Source organism: Varroa destructor, unplaced genomic scaffold (genome assembly GCF_002443255.2).
Source record: "Varroa destructor unplaced genomic scaffold, Vdes_3.0 BEIS01000005.1, whole genome shotgun sequence".
In the NCBI taxonomy this organism is placed as follows: domain Eukaryota; kingdom Metazoa; phylum Arthropoda; class Arachnida; order Mesostigmata; family Varroidae; genus Varroa; species Varroa destructor.
This window is the reverse complement of record NW_019211458.1, coordinates 12,748,840-12,770,778: the sequence shown is the minus strand read 5'-3', so window position 1 is coordinate 12,770,778 and position 21,939 is coordinate 12,748,840. Positions and strand designations below refer to the sequence as shown.

The window sequence follows — 21,939 nt, the reverse complement described above, 5'->3', positions numbered from 1 at the left end:
ATGAGAAATCAATGACGGACCAACCGGAGTAAACTGGTAGAATTGGAAGAGGGAGGGATGATCAGGAAGCCAGCCAAAAAACGAGCGGGAGAAGCAATGGCGACAGCGGCAGAAGGTCTCAGCCGTGGTGGTGCCCTTAATGCTGACCTTTCGAGCCGTCAAAAGGCCTTTTATATTCAGTCCTATTAGGCTTAGAAAAAGGTAGTCGCAGTAGTACCGAAAAAGGTACCGACACTGATTGAGGTTCTACATAAACGTTCCAGGTACCTAGGAAATATCCCAGTATCTGTTAATGCAATTAAGAAAAGGTTGCAATATACATGAAACTCGGTATTAAAGCCGCCCATAGAATGAACAGGTAGCGCCGCATGGAGAATGAACATACATAACTATGATAACGGTTAGGGGTCACGGTTAAAATATTTTCGCAGGCAGAAGATATATTAAATCAGATGTTATTTAAAGTTTGTTAAAAACAAGAATTGTATTGATATTGCTATTAACTTGGATTTCCTATGACCTCAGCTGCGTGCTTACGTAAAAAATACGGAAGGAGAATTGATAATTTTTATGCAGCTGATATTTCGTATATATAGTTTTTCTAAAACTGCTTGTACGAAATAATGACTTACTACATTTTATAAGCGTTTGGGCTTTTTAAGGTCACTTCTCTCATGATTGTAAACATCGTGAAATTATTAAAGGTAATGATCTCAAAAATTAGCTTGAAAACAACAGGTCGTAATCAATAGTTGGCTCTGAGTTCGATATCTGAATGAACGAATTCGAAAGTTACACGGGCATCTAGTTCGTTCAGTCAATGTCATTTTTTTTTAATTAGAAATATAAAAAATATATCACAGGAGCACATTCGAATGTCTACAAATACGACTTAAATTTAATACTGACCGTTTGTGTTATATGTATCCACGCGTTTTTCTACGAGTTATTTCCGATTTGCGGACTGATTAAGCATGGCAATGCACGGTTTAATGAATCATGAACAGTTGACGAAATATGGACGAAGCCGTAAGATAACACTATACTATTTTTCAACTCATCTGTTTATTATTGCTATTCTTTCAATGGTAAAATTAAATTGTGGAGAAGCTCAGGGAGGTAAATGCTTGTAGGCTCTATTTCTTCTCTAAGCTCATTGAACATTTAGCCAGAATTACTAAATTCGCTATAGAGCAATAAGAAATTACAGTAGTTTTGTACGTGTATCCATAACAATGTTCAATTAAGAATTCCAGCGGTTTTTATTTTATTTATTATTTGTAGAAATATTTGAGAAATTCTCATTGACCTGTTGTCGAGAGACCACAGGATCCTATATCAGGTCCGGTCTGTAAAGTAATTATACCAAAAAGCATCTTTGGCGTTCTCTCCTTGAATAAAAATCTATAATCTTGAATAAAATAAGAAATCGAACTAAAACTAATTAAATATAAGTTATAACGTCAATCAAAAACGTATTTCTTGCAAAAAAAAAAACCGTAAAAATGGCTGAAATATTCTTCTATTCAGCTACTAGCTATAGCTAATATTCAACTATTCAGCGCAAATATTATAACACTTGTTTCTATCAGTTTTTCCGCTCGTTTACTAATCACTGACGTTATTGACCTTCCTCAACATTCTTAAATTACGTGTAACTTCCGAGATTAAAAGGAAAGCTAGCTCTACGTATCTGGCACGTACCCAGCAAATTTTTACATGAACCGTTATTATTCAGGAATAAACTAGCTACCGTTATTACCCACCTCTTGCCCTAATCTTAAAAACTATCATTTTTAGTAATTCAATGCTATAAAGTGCACTATCTTCAAGCCTACAACATTTCTATAAATAGAGGGCCCCAGCAAAATTGTATCCCGCAAAAAGAAAATTGATTTTACGCCGACAGATTAAGCTCCCGTAAAAAATCAAATAAAATGAACTACTACAAGCTCTCCATATTTTTCTAATGGACGTCTTTACAACTAAAAAAGCTAAAAACTTAGATCGTGAATTTACACTGCTATATATAATTAAAGATTACGAATAATCTTAAGCTTATTGGCATAGACAAGACATATCTATAGAAGACAAATATTGCAAAATGAACATAATAATATACTAATTAGACTCGACTATAGTCGCAACAGATACTATTTTTACCGCGATCAACCGTGTTATTTAAGATATATTTTCAGAGAGAGAGAGAGAGAGAGAGAGAGAGAAAGCGAGAGAGAGAAAAACGCAACGTTGTTGAGGCTGCATATCCTATTAGGTTCTTATTGAGACAACAATATAAAAATTGCATTGTGCTTTCTGGCATTTAGTTCAAACCCAAACATAACTGATCTAATTATTGTCAAATTAGAAAACATGGTTTTCTTAGAGGTATACAAAAGACCCCAAATCAAAAATACAGGTGCATTATTTGGTTAGATATCTTTGTTGCATTGCATGGGTGCGACTGTCTGCTAATTTTCATTCGTTCGAGATGTCGTATTGACAAGCCACCGCTTACCATCACAAACAGAATTCTACCATATTATCTGAAATTTCCTTACGCCAATAGCTTCACAAGGACGCACTACTTTCAGCCGCTTCGTTTTGATACACAGTATTTCTCGCCTAGACAAGGGTTAATCTTTATTAAACCGTACAATATCTTTTTTAAAGTTGTAAAAACATTGGCTAAAATCTTATGCGGTCTAGAAACGGGCTCCTCATATTAAGTATATATTGAGTTCCTCGCAATTATTCTAACCTTTAATTATCTGATTGGGGTAGTCATGCATAATCAATACGGTACCAAGATTGTGCTAGAATATATTCCTCTGTATGCTCTATATACGCAATCTTAAAACCCACCATCTATACTAGGTGTTTTCGTCTCATAGACGACCTGTAACCTTTATTATGTTTCAGTTTTGTATACTAAAGCTAACAAAATCACTGCCCGCATCGTTATATAACGCACCGTTCTCTTCTATTTGTGGTCCTTCAAATGTACTACTTATAAGTGGATTAATGTTTGTTTTTCATCTTTCTTTATGGTACTGTGCGGCTGCCACTATTTCTTTCTAGGCGTTTCGTATGTGTTGTATAGATGTTTTTACAGACAAATTATGTTTCGACATATCCACTCACTTCCGATCTGTCTCCCGTTTTTCTCGCACACAGTTTTGGGTTAAATGATACGACGTGTAATTAATTTTTGACTGGGCGAAAATTTAGAATGAATTTTCAAGTATCTACTCCGAGTGACCAATTTCAGTTTTTGTACGTGGGATAATACAGGGATTGAGGATGTCGTTACAGGCTGATGAGACTTGCAATAGTTCTTCTATCACTCTGAATATGCCTCTAATATAGTAATTCAATCAATTTTATTAACGAGTATTTCCAACGGGCTGCCGGGCGGTAAAATCTAATAGTGAGCTTGTACTTACTAGCGTGAACATCAAAAGAAACTTTGTCAGAATGGCTTAAAGAGGAAAACTCTACCTGTATTGAGCAATCGTTGCTTGTTCTAGATATAACCCTTTACAGACATTTTTCCCCCTTAACGACACCGTTTCTCTTCTGTGCTCCAGTGCAAACAGTTTCTCCTGGTACAACATTCTCTAGATGGATTTTGCCAACTTAACTCTTTCCATAACTAACTTTCAGCTATCTTTCTATGGAAGACCTTGGTATTCCTGTGTAGCATCGTTTTAGAGACCTGTTTAAGAAAATTAGAATCCCGAGCGGCTAAGCAGAGAGATAGGCACTGCTATATTCACTGGCCTTTTATCCGAATTTTTTCGCTGGACCATTAAGGTAGCTCCATGTTCTCACTAGAGCCTAGACGCCCTCATATACCCTTAAAATTTGTAGACGAAAGCGTTCCCACAGTAGCGTCACGAAGGCAGAACTTGCTTAATATAGTTTGGTAAGTAGTCGTCGTGGAAACAAATAGTGTGTATATATAGTGATGAAAGGTGCCCGTTAATATTTTTTCGTAGAAAAAAAAATAGGAACAGACAAAGCGATGAACCTTATCGATAAAGGCTATCCAGCCATCCCGAAAGTCTGGTTTTTAACTCATAGCGACACCATGCCTGTAAGAAAGGTAGCTTACGGTAGTTTATATTCTAATATTATATTTTCATAGAAAAACTGCTGTACGTGGTGCAAATGTGTACTTCTGCTTTGAGGCAAACAGTTGAAATTGTTACCTGCTTTTCAACAAATTATGTCAGTTACTGCTTCTATTTCTAAAGTAGAATGCTAGAGAATTACTCAAACGTAGTGATCATTTCTATTTTTTCATAAAAATGTAGCTTTGCTTATGGAATCAATGTACCCTCGTGCTCTATACGGAAGCTTATAATAATAGGCCTGCTTGAATTGTTCAGTTACAACCGCTAGCAGATGCAGTGCCCGTAATTAAAACGTGGCAACAACTTCGCTGCTCTATTAAATGTAATGGACAGCTTTCCAGTTCGCTAAGCAAATATCGTCACTTGTCAACGACAAGCCGTAACGTAGACAATATCTCGAGTACAAGGTGCCTAGTTTAAGTAAAGTCACCTAAAAAGCTTTAGCAGGCCGAAAATTGAGACTGGTGATTAAAGACTATCGGGAAAATTGCTAGGATATAATAAAGATCTTCTTTATGGAGAAGGAGCAGGAGCAAACTATGAATATTACTACCTTCGACCCGTCTTCGTGCACAAGGTCAGTGCCAAGTTACTGCTAAGTGGCTAGCTTGAAAAAAATAAATATTTAAAAAAAGTAATTGAAAACATATTTGCTTATTTCTTCAGCCAAAAGAGACTAAAAATCTGTTAGTACTTATTATTAAGACATATTTAACCATGTGGGACGTCGTAATAGCTATAGTCGTCATAAATCATCACACATTGAAACTGCGATTTGGGCTTGTTGATTATTATTAGATTCTTAAGGAGCTTTTAAATAGTGAAAAACACCTCAAGTTAGATTTTCGACAATTTATTATATAAATAAGTTCGCGATCATACTATGTAGTTTTAAAGACTTTCATTTTTACGTGTAAGATTGTTACAATTACAAACCAGTTTGGGTTTCATGTATTTTATTTAGGATCTACAGGGCGGAACATGTATTTTATAACTCTTCTATTCAAAATTAGAAGGTATTTTAACTCGATTGGGCATGCCCAAATATATAAGAAAATCATACATCATCATCAACAAGCTCGATCTTTTTTTCACGAAAAGATATTGTCAAACTAGTAAAGCCGTTTATTTGGCATTATTTATAAAGACTTGTTCAACGTATCTCAGTCTTACGTGAGCTAACCTAATAGAAATGCTTTATATATACTTAACTTGAAGACATACTTTATATAACACCTGATTAGATGAATTCTTATCTGTAACTATTATACATCTCTATGAACTCGGGACGAAGAGTAAATCGTTATGCAGTCAACAAATAACAACGGTCAACCGTAGTAGACTCGGTAGGGGAAGTTTCATCTTTTTTATATTCTTCATCACCTATTCTTTTCGCCGCCGCCGCCTTTTCCTTTTAAAGAGCTAAATCAGCTCTTCAATAGTGTTCAGAATTGTTAGAACCATTTTCAAGATTGCCCTAATTATGCCTCAGGCGAACAAACGTCAATGGGCATTAGTTCGAAAGTCAGATAGATCGAAGAGGTTGAATTTTCAAAGTGTAGCATAGCAAATATCATTTGATTTTTCCTTTGGAATAACTGCACGCGTATGTCACATAACTGACCAGCGATTCACAGATCATAGGTTTGGATAACCATTTCATAAAATTTGCCAAGAGCTGGGGATTACACCTTAACAACAGATATATTTTTATATGAAATTGCCGCTATCCCGCGCCTTACGCTCAGGAAGGTATCTCTGTAGCTTCCTGTTGAATAAGCTCATTTGCCTTGTCCCAATTTTAAGAGTATGCATAAAATTACCGGACAGCAGATTCCATAGTGCACACCTAGTTGAGAAGTTAATAGATTAGGTCATGTTCCATCCTAATACAGTTATCTTCGTATATGAAGTTAGGCAAAGCCAGTTGCCTGCGAAACTCTGTCGATACAAACTACTTTAACCGCAAGCTCTGCGTACATAAGTATTATCAGCCACAGAAATCCATGCAATAGATCCACATATAGAGGCATCAGAGAGTCTCTCCTTTAAGTGGATACCGGACGAGTACTCAAGCCTGCTCTATGTTGTTTTGCGTACAGTCTTGATTTGACGGAATAATACTGTGATGAAAACAACTATAGCTGACGCTGAAAATGAAAAAAGTCTTATATATACGAATGTAAACTGATGCATGTTACGACCATGCAGCTCGAGCGGTGATTGCGACTTCATTTAGATATATGTTTTGGATATTACTGCGGAATTTTTAAAAAGTTTACCTTATTTAGTGAGTGAGCATGGATTAAAGTTGTCACCAACTTAACTATTCGTCGAGTGAAGTTGATAATTTCCCCCTTTTGTTTGTATACGTCAAAATCGCTGCACTGTCTAACTTCCCGCAAAAAGCACACGAAATGATTCAAGTACATGCTCCGGAAGAAGCAAGAAACCGTTCCTAACGCTCCATTACTAACGGCTGTATAAATTTTAAGATATGCACAGCAGACCCCAACAATAGGCATACTGAATGAGTGAAAGTCTTGCAAAACCATTTGTCGAATTGTTCCAACTTCCTGTTGATTAACTTATATAATTTTTTAAAGGAACTGGGGACATTTAAAATAAACTTAAACATCTGGAAGTGATGAACGTTGGCAATGTTTTAGCGAATTGTTTCTGTAAAAGAAGAGGCATTAGAAACTAGGTTATCAAATTATCTAAATCTGCTTAATGCTATGAGACTACAACAACTGATAGGACTGCATCTACACTGGGATCTGGTCTTGGTGGTTAAAATAACGATAATATTTAGCACGTAGTACCTCAATATGTGGGTAGTGTATGCGGCTTTAAGTTGTACGATAGCAAAGTTCTAATTCAATAAAGGTTTTATTACTGTTGTTAACATGAAAAAGTTAGCGAGAAAATAAATTCGTTCTTTGTTTTACACATTTCGGCTTGTTTTTGACATGCGGTTACAAACTTTATACATATGAAAACTTGAAAAGGTCTTGTAAAACGCAAACTTCCTTTCTCAAAGGCTGCAATCCCTGACCACTGATGCCTCCGTAATAGCCAATAATGCCTGTATGATGATGGGGCTCATTTTCGAATATATTATAAGTTGGAAGTTGAGAATAGCTATGCTGATGAAACGTAACTGCATGGTAAGCTAAGTTTGAAGACACGAATAACTCAACTTTCAGCAAAGCCTAGTAATTTTTCAAATTATTAGATTGTCTATATGCATAAATAGATAAATACTTGTCCTTTCGGGTACATACAACATCGTAGTGTCGTTGCGTAAATGCTTTACGCCCTCTTTACTCCTTTACCCGTTCTTGTTTGGAGCTTGTTACGGATCTTTATGCTGCGAAACAACAAGAAAATCAAGGTGTATGCAGTTTGCCTGCAGTGACCACCTGTTCACTAGGGCACTAAAACGGAGCGCTGTCAGTAGAGCAGCTCGATGAAGCTCATGATGAAGCCATCGTTTGGTTGATCGAGTGGGGATTTACCAATTTATCTCGTCGGTGTCCTGCTGCCTGCTCCGGCCACTGCTATCAATTTGGGCTTTTTACTGTGTATCCGGCCGATTCGTTTCTACTTCAACTTTTGTGGGGTCTAGCATCTGCCGTGGACGTCGACCGATTGCAGTAATCAGAGGGATTCACTCCGGAGTAATGGCATTTTGCTTTTTCTATTATTTCATGATACCTACTTTACGGAACCTTCTTTCGATTTGACGGACGGGCTTTGCCAGAATGGGCTTACGACGTTTCAACGAAAACAGAAGTAAGAAACCATGGAACAAGGTTAAATGAGAACGGCCAATTCGCCTTTTGTGCCACCCACACACACGACACAGAAGCAACGATTAGAGGTAATCATACATGAGCAATGAGACGATGTTATTTTTATTTCTCTTCAAGTCCGTATCTACATAGATTATGGATTTTATAAGCAACAGGTTGTTCTAAGAAAGGAATTGGAAAACGCTAGTCTGCTCTTTAAAGAGAATCATTTTCTTCTCATACAGATGGTGTTCTTGTAATATACATGGCATGCAACTTATCCAGATGCAATGTGGGGTGTAGACAGAAAGTTTTAATACACAAATGATTTTGGGTAATGGCTACCTATGTTTATCGATTTATCTGCGTTTGTTGAAAATGAAATCGCTAGAACTGTAACATTTTGGCCATAATTGAGGGACGACGTGGTGAAATGATGACTCGTTTTTTGTGCTGTTTACTATGATAGTTTTCTAATAGCCGCATATATAAATGTAAAACACGCATAGACAAGATAGAAACATAGCAGTACGTTTTTGAAATTAAAGTAGTGTTTTCTACTATTGCTGCTATGATAGAAATAATTGTATTAGCACATATAATCTATCAAGACATGCAAAAAATACTGGCATGGATGCCGGTCAGGTCGTCTACTTATAAAATTCTTCCTTGCTAAATCATACAATAACCGAAATATAAATGGCCACTACCAGAAGAGTTAGAGGCCATTGGCGTAGAGTGCCATCATCGTCTGAATCTCTGTCGTACAGTGGCTTCCTACACTGGCGACAAATAGGTTGACAAAGGGAAGTATAGAGAAAGGCACGAAAAACTCAAAACGTGCTACTGTTACTACTGCCGCTATCTCTTATGTGTTGAGAGCCAGCTAAAATGGGCGTGAGTCATTCGACGGATGTTAAGTGATTTCGTCACTATAGAAGGTCTGTAACAGTGTTGCTACCAGTAGCAGCAATGGCAATGGTAAGCCTGCGGCTGAAGCCCTGCTGCTAGTATAATCGGCCTTCTCGATAGCGAAGCGTGTCTCCTTCGTTTGCGTTAGCTTACCCGTTCACACGACTCCGCCCCTGCCTTTGCCAACGACCGCCCTGGGCTATAGCGTCAGCAAAACGGTAACGAGCAGAAACGGATGCAGGAAGCAACCGCGGAAGTCCTTCTTTTCAAAAACGGAGTAAATACGGGGTGACGACGAGGGTGAAGCGGCTGGGGAGCTGCAAAGGCTCTGTATACGGTTAAAGAAAGAAACGAGCGAAGGGACATTAGAGCCGGTAGCTAAAGGGGATGCTGCTAAAACTTCAAAACTGAGTAGCCATCAAACAGTCGATAAAGAAAAGTGCACAGCGGTGACAAAAAGGAAACGATAATACAACTTTCTAAGGTGTTCGCTTCGCTTGTTATTGTACGCGGATTTGTAAGTAAGTAGATGTATGTAAATTAGTATTAGGGTTGTTATCGAGAATGTTCTCTAACGGCTTCATGTAAAATGACTACATACATTTTAAAAGTATTTCGATATTTAGTCGTAACTAATCTGGGAGTGGGTTCACCTGTCTACCGAAACTAAGGTAGACGGAAGATTACTGTTATTAGATGGATTTCACCTGAACTATGCGTATTCAACTGTGTAACGCGTCCGCCGATAAGCATACCTAACCTAGGTATGAAATTAGCCACTAGTATACGCTAAGCCAAAAGGTCGGTAGGCATGTGTCATTTCCTGTTTATGAAAGCTTAACTTCCGTCATGTCAATAGCTACGACCGTCACCAATTAGAGGTCGCAAACTGCTCACTTTAGATAACTAGTAAATAAATACTAATTATGCTTTTTGAGCAATGACCTTACCGTTCATTCGTGGATAAGGGCAGACTCGTTTTTAATAGAGAACTGCTGAGTATTCATTTGATAACTAAATGGTCCTGCTTTTTTACCACTACGAACAGAGTGCAAAACGCGTAACAGATAACTATGTTGTGCTTGGGATGCTGGTAATAGCGGCAAAGCGAAGCGCACAGCCAATATCTATAAAGGCTGATTACTACCATAAGGCGTATCCTTGTAGATACAGACAAGATTTCGTCATTTCTATTAGTATCGTGCTGACGTCGGCCGTGTCGGCCTAAATAACTGTAGAATTTATAAAAATTAGCTTTTGAAGGAGTCCGGGCGATGTCCGGTTCTGAATCGTCAGCTACTCGTCTCGACCTCACTAGGGCAACTGTCAGAATTCTTTGGTGTTTCAATGAGAATTTGACAGATACTTTACAATCGCCGTTAGAAATGTCATGTATAAAGCTTTACAAAGAGAAACCGCGGACCTCCTGTCAACGGTATCAAACGCATGTTCTATTTTGTGGAAAATCACTAGCGACTGAAATATCCGGAAACGCATTTAATGAGTTTCCTTTTCAGAGGGGTATCTAAGCTCGGGGATAGATAGTGTCATGAACGAAGCATTCAGACAAAAGCGCTGGGTTGACTCATGGCGGTAACCGTATGAAGCAAAAAAAAAAAAAAGAGAATGAAGGAAATTCAATTGTGGCACATGGTATACACAATCAACCATCAGTAAAAAGTGACGAAGGCTCACGCATTTCATGCACAGCAAGCGTTCACTCATCGGCGATCGTAAACAAAATTAATGTAATTTTGTTTTGTTGCTACGTGAAAGTTGCATTTATCAAAGTTATCCGCCGCCGACACCATCATGCAGCTACCTATTAAGATTAAGACATAGTAGAAGAAGACACATAGTGAACATCTTCGCCTAGTCAAAATAATAAATAGAACTTCCAACTTTGGTTCTACATTAGCTGCAGAGTATTCAAGCGTCGCTTATCTCTGTTATGCCTCAGACGGAAATTTAGACCTGAGAAACTCAAGCATGTTTCGAGAAATCTTAAGTGTAGGGGACTCATTGTGATTCGTTCGCTGAATATTTTAACAAAAACTTAAAGGTATTATGTCCTCATAACGGCACACGAACAGCTTACCGTGATTTGAGATGAATCCGATTATACATATATACTACTTCCTTTAAACCAATCATTCATGTACGAGTGTATCCTTTCTTACTCAAATTAGTGTCACTAAATAGATCAATATTTGATAGAAATGCAGTATCACACGGCCACACACGGATCGGGTGAGCTTCAATCCTTTTTCCGGTACATTTCACAGTTGTCACAGATTTACCCAAGAGCAGATTTGTACACCTTGAGATAGATGGAAAAGGATCAGCAACCAAAGCAGAATGACGATATTGTATTGTAGTGAGGGAAAGTAGCTCTGTGTACTATTATGCTTTTGGTAATGGATGAAAAGACGGGCAACGTACGTTGAACATTCCAGCGCATGTAACATGGTGGCCTGAATCAGTCCACAGAAAGGCCGCGTTAAGCCTAAACTACCACTGTACATAGGAAAGTCAATGCGAAAAGTAAACTCGTATCTAAAAAGCGAAAGTGAAGGTATTAATCAAAGGCAACGAAAAAACATATCGGTAACGACTGTGGTGTATCTTGATTGAAAAAGTGTTGCAGACTAATGAAATCGTGAACATATGAAGACTATAATCAATGTATTTTTTAAATAGGTTTTCGGCCGATCGTCGCGTAGAGTCACAATCTGATATGTACATTGAATTACTGGGCTACTTCCCCTACTTATTATGCAAAGCATGGAATATTTTGATCGTTGAAACGCGTAAAATAAAACGTATTGTGTATCACTGTGCCATCCAACGTCGTTCTAGAGATACAGCTGAATCACTTGAAGGTCTAACTTAAAGGCGGCGAAACGGCGTTGCCTAAAATGTTCGTTTGCGCGTGCGTCACACTATGCCGAAGCTGAATAAAATCGTGCTGACTATATGACTTTTAGACGGTCTGGTTCTATTTGGAAAATAAGTTCGCATCGCTTAAGACCGCTTGTCGGATATCTTCTATAGTAGTACCCGTGTGTCTGCTTATCGTAAGCACAAATGCTTAACCTCATTGATGATGTGCTGAAGAAGTAAATTTTCGGTATAATGTTGCGCCTTATCGTGTCAGACACGTTGATTTTTTCGGACCTTTATGTTTTTTAGGTTCGGTATCGTCGTTTGGTATTCCATCGCACGGCTTGCTCCCGGCACAAAATGTTCGGCTTCGAAGCAGCCTAGACCATAACGTGTCGCCGAGATTTAGCAGGCAACTACGTTAGCCACTAGGCTAGCACGGGCATCGAGTTTGACGCTTGCCTCATAACAAGAGCTGTAAAGGGTAATTAAAACGACTTGTAGCTCAACTTGCTGCTTTGGTTGCGTAGAGTAAATGTTGTCATTTAATTGGATAGAGCGAGTAACACAGTACGCGGATGCTATGCTCCTTAGTTTCAAGCGATGCGTATCGCTTTTACTAGTATAACCCGATTCAACGACTCTACGCTCCGATACCGCTACTTCGTCCCCGCTAGCTTTCCAATGCTGTTCCAAATTATCTAAAACCATCCTATTCTCTCATATTCCCTAGATTCTACTTGGAATGTAACAGCTGTTTTATGTTGTAACAAATCAATTTGCCGGCGAGGCGCTTTGCTAGACCTACCCGTCAAAAAGTGGATGACTGCGCTCTATAGCGGCTGTATTTCCGACGAGGCTCAAATAAAATTTCTGTGAAAAAGGATTCGCGTGCCGCTCGCTCAACGCTGGACAGTAGACACAGGCGATGCCGTTGGACCACTTCAGATGGCGCAGAGAGGGAGGCGTAACGCCCAAGCCAAGTTGTGGCTTGGTTTGAAGAGACTTCGGGCTTGATAATGGTGTCTAACGAACGGGGTGAATGCATTACTAACATGACCGACCGTTAGTAGAAGAAGCTCAGCATTTCTTGCCGGGTATATTTGAAATGGCCGCCGATATAATTACAAAAATTTTGCGTAGATTCAGTTGTCATGGATAGTATTCGCATGGTTTTGTTTTTATCTGCTGCGCGTTTATATGTACGTAAGAATAAATTATTTGTAGAATAACAGCTGCATCTGTTCCCATCAATTTTTGTTTTGAAATTTTACCTGTAGGCCCAATTAAATTATCATTATCACTCATTTAATATAAGCTTTAACGTAAGCAGCGAAATTTATCATGTCTGACCAGATATATAATGATATGGCTATAAGCAAACGATCTTTGAACATTTCTATAGTGACATAGAACCCGATTCAACGTGCTAGTAACCAACCATGTTATTACTGTACTAATAATACTTTAACTAGATTTTTTTCCATTAGACATTATGATTCCGAACCGAAGTACGTTATGGGGGTAGTTCCCACATCTTTGTATGTTTATAACTATATATTTTGTAGCGTCTTTAATTGCATTCATGCATTCTCTGAAAAGGTTAAATCATATTGAGAGGGACGTATGTTTCCAAAGTTCAAGTATTGCTGTTTCGCCCCTAGTTTCCAGCTCTGACCCTGCTGGATTTAAGCGAACCCTTTGGGCTTGCTGGACTTACGTCCCAAACGGAACGAGTAAGCGTCATGTCTTTCGCTTAGTAGATCGGGCGATTAAATCGTTTGCGTGTCATGTTCTGAATAGCACCTAAAGATGATTTTACCTAGATAGATTCTGAAAGAATGCTATATTTGAACAAGTAGATTTAGCTATAGTTGATCTGGTAAAAGCATATTTGTATCTTTCTTGTAGGTGTCCGACTGAAAATAACGTTTAAAAGGAGGCCCTTAATATTCCTGTGAGTGAAGTAATAATGTGTACAGTGAACGAACTCGTAATAGAAAGTTTGTTTAAAGAGGAGCCAGCTACAAAACACAACATCCTACAAATAAGGTTATTTTCGCCATTAAATCTATATTTGACATGTGTTCTCTGGCAATATAGTTTAGGGGAATCCCGCAATGTGATGGATGAATGATGACCACGCAGAACAATACTTAACAGATGGTTAAGCCGAAACTTACAACTATACGTGCCTAATAATACCTTTGTCCGCACAGTCGCTTCACTGGCGTAAGCGATTTTCGTCCTAAGCGAAGGCCAAAGAGGCAACGTTTTGCGGACTGTTGTACAAGCACACGTAGCGATAGGAAAAAGTGCGTTTATAGTGTAGCTATGTACGCTAGCGGTAAGTTACGGCTCGATATGACGAATAGAAAGCTAGCAATTTGTAATGTAAAAGCTAATGAACGCGTGAAGTAATATACTGACATATTACTTGCATACAAATTCACGTTTTCATTTAAGTCGGATTAAAATAATATTATAGACGATCTAATCAGACAGTTACCCAATTCACAAATAGGCCGTTCTTATGCAGCGCTTATCACAAACGCCGACCCTTTTGAAAGTAGACATTCGAGTTACCAGTTAATTAGGTAGGGACTAGATTCACTTCAGGAACCTTATAGATTTATGAGGAAGTCTAACAGTCTCGTGAAAGACGAAGCCAGTACGAAAGAAAAACTACAAAAACTCGATTATTAAGTCTTATCGTTAACGTTAAATGGACACACCGCACAAGCCGATTGGCTGTCCAGCGAGGTAAACAATTTTGGCTAGTTAAGTTACGCATTTGTTGAGCCTTGTTTATCAAAAAAAAACTGCTTCTAATCAATTAATGATAGACTAAGAAACTCATTAGGGATGGCGAAAGGCAACCGCATTAAGCTGAAATTGTTGACAGCCAAAACCAAAATCGTTTCGTCCCTTTCGCCTATACCCCATTCCCAAAACAAAGGCTCAAAAAACACAATCATTGTTTTTATACTACGTAAAAATGTTTACATTAACAAGGCACTCACTGAGCTAACTGTACAAATAGGCCAGCAGCTCTTAATACTCGATTAGAGGATAGAAGTAAAGCAAAAGTGATATTCGTCATTGGATCTATGCATAGCAATCACATAAGCCTCAGCCGCTGCAAGTTGCCCTTAGCAAATACCTAACGGCTAATAAAACAACATGTCCCAGGTAATAGGATTATTTTTGACATTACTATATTTAAAGTTATTTGTTGTTGTCGCAACAAAGCTATTATTTAAGCACACTGATATGAGTGCTATAGCTTTAGGCACACATTCTACTCATATAGTACTCACTGCTATATAGGCTATATACTGTCATTAACCGCGGCTTCTGGCATTTATATGCTACAATCAAGAGTGCATATAAATGCAGTGTCATTGTAGTTGTTTGTGCACTAAAGCTACCTCCTTAATGACACGCTCGGTGGCCTTGTAGTACCGTTTCATTACGCCATTGTGCAAAGTCAGCATAGCCAACCATACAGTTAGCAAGGTATGGCGTAGAGCGTAAGTTATAGTTCGAATGTTGACCTAGCTGAGAGGGCTTCATTGTCGTTTGCAGGGTTTTCCTCGAAGTCATCAGAGGCTCGCGAATTCTGCTGCCCTTGCTCTGTTTTAAGCGAATCATAGCGAAATTATCCCTACGTAATCGTCTGTATATGCCCTGTGAGGGAGTAACTGTGAGTACTCGGGCCGTAGCCGTTACAGAAGATCGAGTTCAGATGAGCGCACTGGAAACGAGTCACGCTGATAAATATTTAAAGTCAATCAGTCCCGTGGGATGCCTGTGCATCGCTTTGTGGCCTGCCCCGTAGCTGCAGTTTTTCTTTGAGCAGGCATTGTGTATTAGAGAGGGATTTACGAAGGGATAGATTATATATGCGTCCTTGCCTGAGACGGCAGGCAAGGACGCATATATAATCAAACTAGTCTGCTTTATTAATAATTGACACACATTTCCATGTGCACGTAGGTGTTATTATAAAAAGAGATAGTAGGTGCAAACCATATGTAGAACACGTAGGAATTCTCTCTATACTATAATAGATCGCCAATGGTGAACGTTTCTAAGTTTTTTTTTCTTATCAATTACTCAAATGAAACACGAAAGTAATTACCATGCAACTAGCATAATTTGTTTAAAATTAGTGAAGTGTATCTATTTTTTTACGTAAAACAAACGTACAACCTTGATTGATATGTACATCTAGAACGGTCCATTGGCATATCGATTTCTACCTCTATATTTAAGAGCAAGGGCAACTTCTTGCTGAGCGACCATGTCAGTTCGATGGGGCAGAAAGGAGTCAAAAGTATTTTGGAGTTCTTGCACAGCCTTCTCCTCCTCGCCACAAATGACCCAAGGACACAGAAAAACAAACGGTGCATTTTAGGTTTAATAGTTGACAGGGAGATTTTGAATCGGCAGAAAAGTTGGCACGCTGGTTTACTACTGTAGTCATTGAGGCAGGTTGGAGCCGTTCGGAGGCAGTTAATCTGCGAGATCGAGCTGGAAATCAAACGACATCGCCAAAATCGAGACTTGCCTGGCTCGTTTGTCGTGCCCTGCTCCCCAACATTCGGGTTAGCGATTTGTCGCATCTCGTCGTCTGGGGCAGAAGTTTCGTTTTTTGAAGCTTATAGATAATGTTGGAGTTGGCGTCAGGTGCCAGTCGACCGAAAGCCCAACAAATAACGCGGTCGTTATTTAGCGAACTGGAACTACGTAAACGTAGCCGTCCACAATTATACACAGCAACAACAAATGAATGGTAAACCATAGAGTATAAGCAAACTAAAGACCACTAGAACAGTAACGCGGTATAGGAAGGTGACACTGGTAAGCAAGACCTAATCTAAAAATTAGAAGAATATCTGAATGTTTACGGTTGTCCAGCACTTTGGCTTATTACCTATAATAAAAATTGGTCAAGTTATTACAATGTATCCAGTAATCAAAGCTGATGTCAAGTTCAACGGTGAGGGCACACTGATGTTGTCTGAGGTGAGCAAACCTATTTGCGGCTCTATCCCGTATGCGTGTAATAGGCTTGTGAAAGGTTGCGCCTAAATAGCTGTGCTTAGGCAAAACGTTTGACAGCCCCAATAATTCAAGAAGTCACGACATGATTCTGTTGCCACCAGATTGAGCTTCGAGCAAGTGGCGGTGCGAAATAGCGGGCAAAGAATATATCTTTCTAAAAGGAAGCTAGGCCAACTAGTTGGGTGGTAGGACAAAAAAAGCACACTTTAATTCGAAAGCCAAAAAAGGGTTCTTTTGCTATGGACTTATTCGTTCAGTCCACCCTCGGTGTGTGGTTGTCTCCCTTCATAGAAATATATGAGACATATTAATTTTTAAGAAAGTACTAACACCAGTAGCAGTCGAAAAAGTCATTTGGATATATTCTACTCACACCAATCAACGGTGCGCAAAATAAAGTAAGATTCCAAGTAATAACTATTCGATTTTCTTAGTTAAGCTACCTTTTCGTATATAAAAAATTCGTGGCTTCACACAAGGCATTACATTTAATTTTCATCCATTTTATAAATTAGCTTAAACGTTTGAAATAATTAACTAATTACTAATTGAATAGGAGTCGGAAATTTGACATCATAGATTTCAAAGCAGATTCATGCACATGCGAGGGTTTAGTTAAAATGCTTATGAAATAATATTTCGGTGATCATACTTACTAAAAAAAGCTTTCTCTTCTTCATGTGCTTGCAATGCAGATCTACGTTCGAAGCTATAGCGTCGGTAGTATTAATGAGCAATTATCAAGCCAAAGACCTGACTGATGATAGTCTTCCTTAAGCGAACGATGCATACAACTTGAGGCGCTCACGCAAACTTCCATCAAACGCATGACAATGCTGTTTTAACTTCAAAGCAAGTGCGAGTAAAGGATTTCTCACTACCTAAGCAAGCAATTTTCAGGAATTTTATCACACAAATACGTGATAATTATCAGGAATTATTAATTAATGTGATTTTTAAACTTCTAAAAAAGAACTTTATTAGATCGACTAAATCGTCTGTATACGCCTCCACTTCGCCGAGCCGCCTACTTTAGACAATACGGAAAACTGTGATAACTTCCCAGCTGTGAGCAAACTTGGCTTTAATCGTTGTTAGCCTTCGTAAACTTACTTGTTTTATATATATATATATATATATATAATATAGCCGCACGGTTATTGCTATTACAGAGACTTGTATCTTTTACAAGTTCCTGTGGCTGGTGCTGCCTTTACACTACGGACACGCATTATACGCGAAAGTAAAATCTTCTGTCCTGTCGTTGTTTAGCGAACGCCTACTTTTTTTTTATTATATGAAATGAGAACCAAGAAAACAGGAATATTTATTATTTTACGTGTTTTTCTGCCTGCGTGCCTGCTCTTCAATAGCCAATTTATACTTGTATATTGTTTTCCATTTACTTATTCTATTGGTCATTCGTCACCAGCAATTAATTTTTTCATTACAATGCTTTGCTTCACTTTTTTTTGCTAAGTGAGATTCAATTTACTAGTCGTTGCAGCCTGGCAATATATTTCATCGCATCTACCGAAAATGAAGACGCTTTTTATCATATCCGCAGCCTCTTCGAGAATATTTTCCAGGTGGTCTATACATTTTTTAAAAATACTTTTCTTTAAATTTAAGCTCCATTATCTTTTTTGTCACGCTGCTATATTTCAGGAAAAAAAATAGTTTTTATTTTTTTTTTCGAAGCGCCATCTAGACTCTGACGGTACGTATGTGGACCTTCTGCAGGCCTGTATTAGCCTTTAATACCATATTACGCATTAGCAACGTTAAAAACTAAACGGAAATATGGCCACAAAATAATTCTGTTATATAAAAAAAAAAAAAAAAAAAGAAAAAAAAAGGATTCATACGGAAAAGCATGCCCGTATATGTCCTGGTGAATATTTCCAAGATCTAGTCCTTTCCCATTCTCGGAAACGACCGTGAAGTAGGCGTTGTTACTATTATAATTAATGTCAAAGTCCTTTCCGGTACGTTGTTCATTATTTTATTTAACAACTTTGCTGTATTCGACAAATTAGTATACAGTTTATATACGTAATATAAACCTGTCTAAGCTCTGAGGTGAAACTGATATAAAAGTATTTTTTCTTTGTTTGGTTAAGCTGTTAGTTTTTCGTTATCAAACATTGCATCATCTTCCACTCCCGTTTTACTAACCTGGTACTATTTAGCGGTTTCATCTTGGTAACATCCTGTTGTCTTATAAATAAGCGCTCAACTATCGCGCTTAGAGCATTATTATCCTATTAATGTTATATACGGTGGCACGGTTGCAATTGAAAAACTAGGTTTAAAGTCTGTCGGGGTTAGGACCGCCAACAGTTATTAGTGTCCTATACCAGCTAAGCGAGGTGAAGGTACAATTAGCTTGTTGTTCAGTGGCTCGTTTGTAGAGCCAAAAGGATACTGTTTTCTTAGAGGTCGGCGTTCGCTCTACCTAGGACGAATTGTTTTATGAGTTAACGAGCCTTTGCTGCTTCTGGCGGGCTAACGAGGTAATACCCTACTTAGCTGACCGCTAACTTTGTACGGAGACTTAAGTGTAGAACCAACAATTCTTTTGTTTTCGTTATCTGACCCGTAACAAACGCTAATCAGTTAGCGACTGCGACAAGAATATTTTTATGCAAACACCTTACGCAATATAAACAAGTGAAGGTCCCTCTGTCCTGTTACACTGTGTAAAGGTGACTCGACGTCTTAGTTATAAGACACGTTGTTTACGCTAGAAGGACCCTGTTAGACATTTTAATACTCTGAGCGGTCAGTTGTCTTCTATTGGAAATTAGCGCTGTCGATACCAAGAGCTAACAAAAACTTGTTAGCTGTGATGTTTGAAATATTTGTTTGTGAAGCCTAACATCTGCGACAATGTGTTTATCCTAAGAAAATTATTGTCTGCCGGGGTACCGGGGTATTGGTACCGGGGTACAATATGTGGGATCAGAGTTGATTAGGCTGTTACAAACGAATCCGGCGAACTTCGAAATTGGATAACTTTTAAGCTGTCTGGGCTTGAATGATGATTTTTTAGTATGTGTTAGAGGTTCTTGCTTTATTTTTATACATATTGTTACAACACTTTGCTAGCTTCTGGAAAGACATACCTGCTCTTTACGTTTCTATATGCAGTCTCCCTATTTATGGCTTCTCGGAATGAATCGATCGTGAGGCATGTTCGTCCATCCAGCGTTCTTTTTAGAGCACGAGAAGTCCCGTAATCATACTGACTTATATCAGTAATAAAACGACTTGAAGCCAGTGCTAGATATTTTTTAGCTCAATCTAGCAAATAACCAAGGCATGTGGACGAGACCTGGCATTCTTAGTAAGTAACCAAATTGCATGCTTTTGATTACCGTGCCAACGATTCTTGATTCTCTTAAGAAATTTAGGATAGTGAGCTGCATTTATCATTTCATTTTCGACTAGTGTCTTATTGTAGCAGATACCACTAATGCTCATTGCAGGTACTACCATCACCTTATGTCCGAATTTACTCTATATTCGTACCGAACTCGACCCTTCTCCCCCCACCCCGGCCAGTAACAGAGATTAATTCATACATGGCCTGTATAGCGAAACGTTTACATTATTCACGTACCGTGCTTTTATCTAACAACTTCACCACTCTTCGATGATGTTTCGCAACGTTATGGACTTCGAAGAAGAAGAAGAGCTTTACTGTCGATTTTGGATATAATCACATTTTTTTTCTTCTGGACTCATTTTCCTGGAGTAAACTGGTTCTCGTTCACAAGTTTCTAGGAATCTGGAGTACTTACCAGCTGAACTTCGTCTGCTAGCGGCGTGAAGTTCAAAAGTTATTTAATTTCAGAGTCCACTGAATTCGCTTGTGAGAGCCATATATCATGAATATCGATATTCTCAGACAAGTTATAGGCTTAAGTCAAGATCGTAGCTGTCAACCCTTTACCTAACCTCGAAAATTGGTAGGACAATTATATGCAAAATGTCCACGGCACGCTTCGCTCAGTTGTTTTATTTTGTAAAGGAAGACCGTTTACGGCAAATACAGAAGGAAGAGAAAATCATTTTTAGACAAAGATGTATGTTTCTGTACATTAACCCGGTGCTAAAACTGATACAATACTTCCAAAACAGAATTTCTTGAAAACTATAAACTATTATAAATTACTGAATGCACCTGACGATACGAACCACAAAAATGAACAAACGTTAGAGATTCTTGAAAATCCAGCTGTTTCGATGTCAGCTATAACGGAATTTAATGATAGTAGAAGCGACTAGGACACATGTAAGTACAAACGACGCGTACGCTCAGATAGCCATCGAGCAAATTGGTCCTCGTTTTTGATTACATATCAAAAATAAAATATCATCCAGACATCAAGCATCGAAAAGGACCACTTTCCGGTTTTACTTACTTACTTATAGGATCACTTCTCCATTTGGTGTTGCAATTTTTTGACAGTCTCCTCGTACCAAGGTGCAATGTCGAACTCCTAGAGATGTTGATTGCTCTCGACTCTGTACTGTTCAACTAACCGCGGATGAGCATCACCATCTTTAACTACAGAGTAAAACAGCCAACTAAATAGCCAGGATGATCGGCCATCTCAGGGTGCGAGGAAGGACAAGAGGACTGCCATGCTGTACGTGTATTTCTCTGTAGACGTTATCGATACACTGAGATAGATCAAGAGAGATGTTTGGATTTAGGCTGTGAGCAACACATCCATGTGGCTGCTGAGGCACTCTGCTATCAGTTCCAGCAGAGTAGTTTTCAATAGACGAAATGGAAAGGCACAGAGATCTTGTGACTGCTCGACCGCGTCTGTGTCATGCCTGCCTCTTTGGCACAAAACATCCGGAAGTGCCGAGCAATTTTCCCGACACTAGCTTATCTGCCTGTAGGGTTTGTAAAAGTTACAGTCAGTGAGACAAGGCTCAAAAACCTCGTACCTCAAAAGCTAGGAAAGCTTGGTATAGAGCAACAAATGTAAAAAGTCTATACGCTGATAAATTAATGTGAATACATAGGTTATTTAAAAGTTCATAAGAGTTTTCACTAGCAAGCTGCTGTGCAACATATATACGTTTTTGAGAAAAACAATATTTGGGATGTTTTAGAT

At 38.5% G+C, this 21,939-nt stretch overlaps 1 long non-coding RNA gene across 1 annotated transcript; it reads right to left on the bottom strand.

Annotated features, from left to right (window-relative positions):
• Positions 1–4,591: 4,591 nt before the first annotated feature.
• LOC147755292 (uncharacterized) lies at positions 4,592–21,374 on the bottom strand. The gene is made up of 3 exons (XR_015328750.1): positions 21,236–21,374; positions 6,422–9,176; positions 4,592–6,289 (listed from the first exon to the last, which is right to left on the bottom strand). It is a non-coding gene; the product is annotated as an uncharacterized LOC147755292 (long non-coding RNA).
• Between the last annotated feature and the right edge of the window lie 565 nt (positions 21,375–21,939).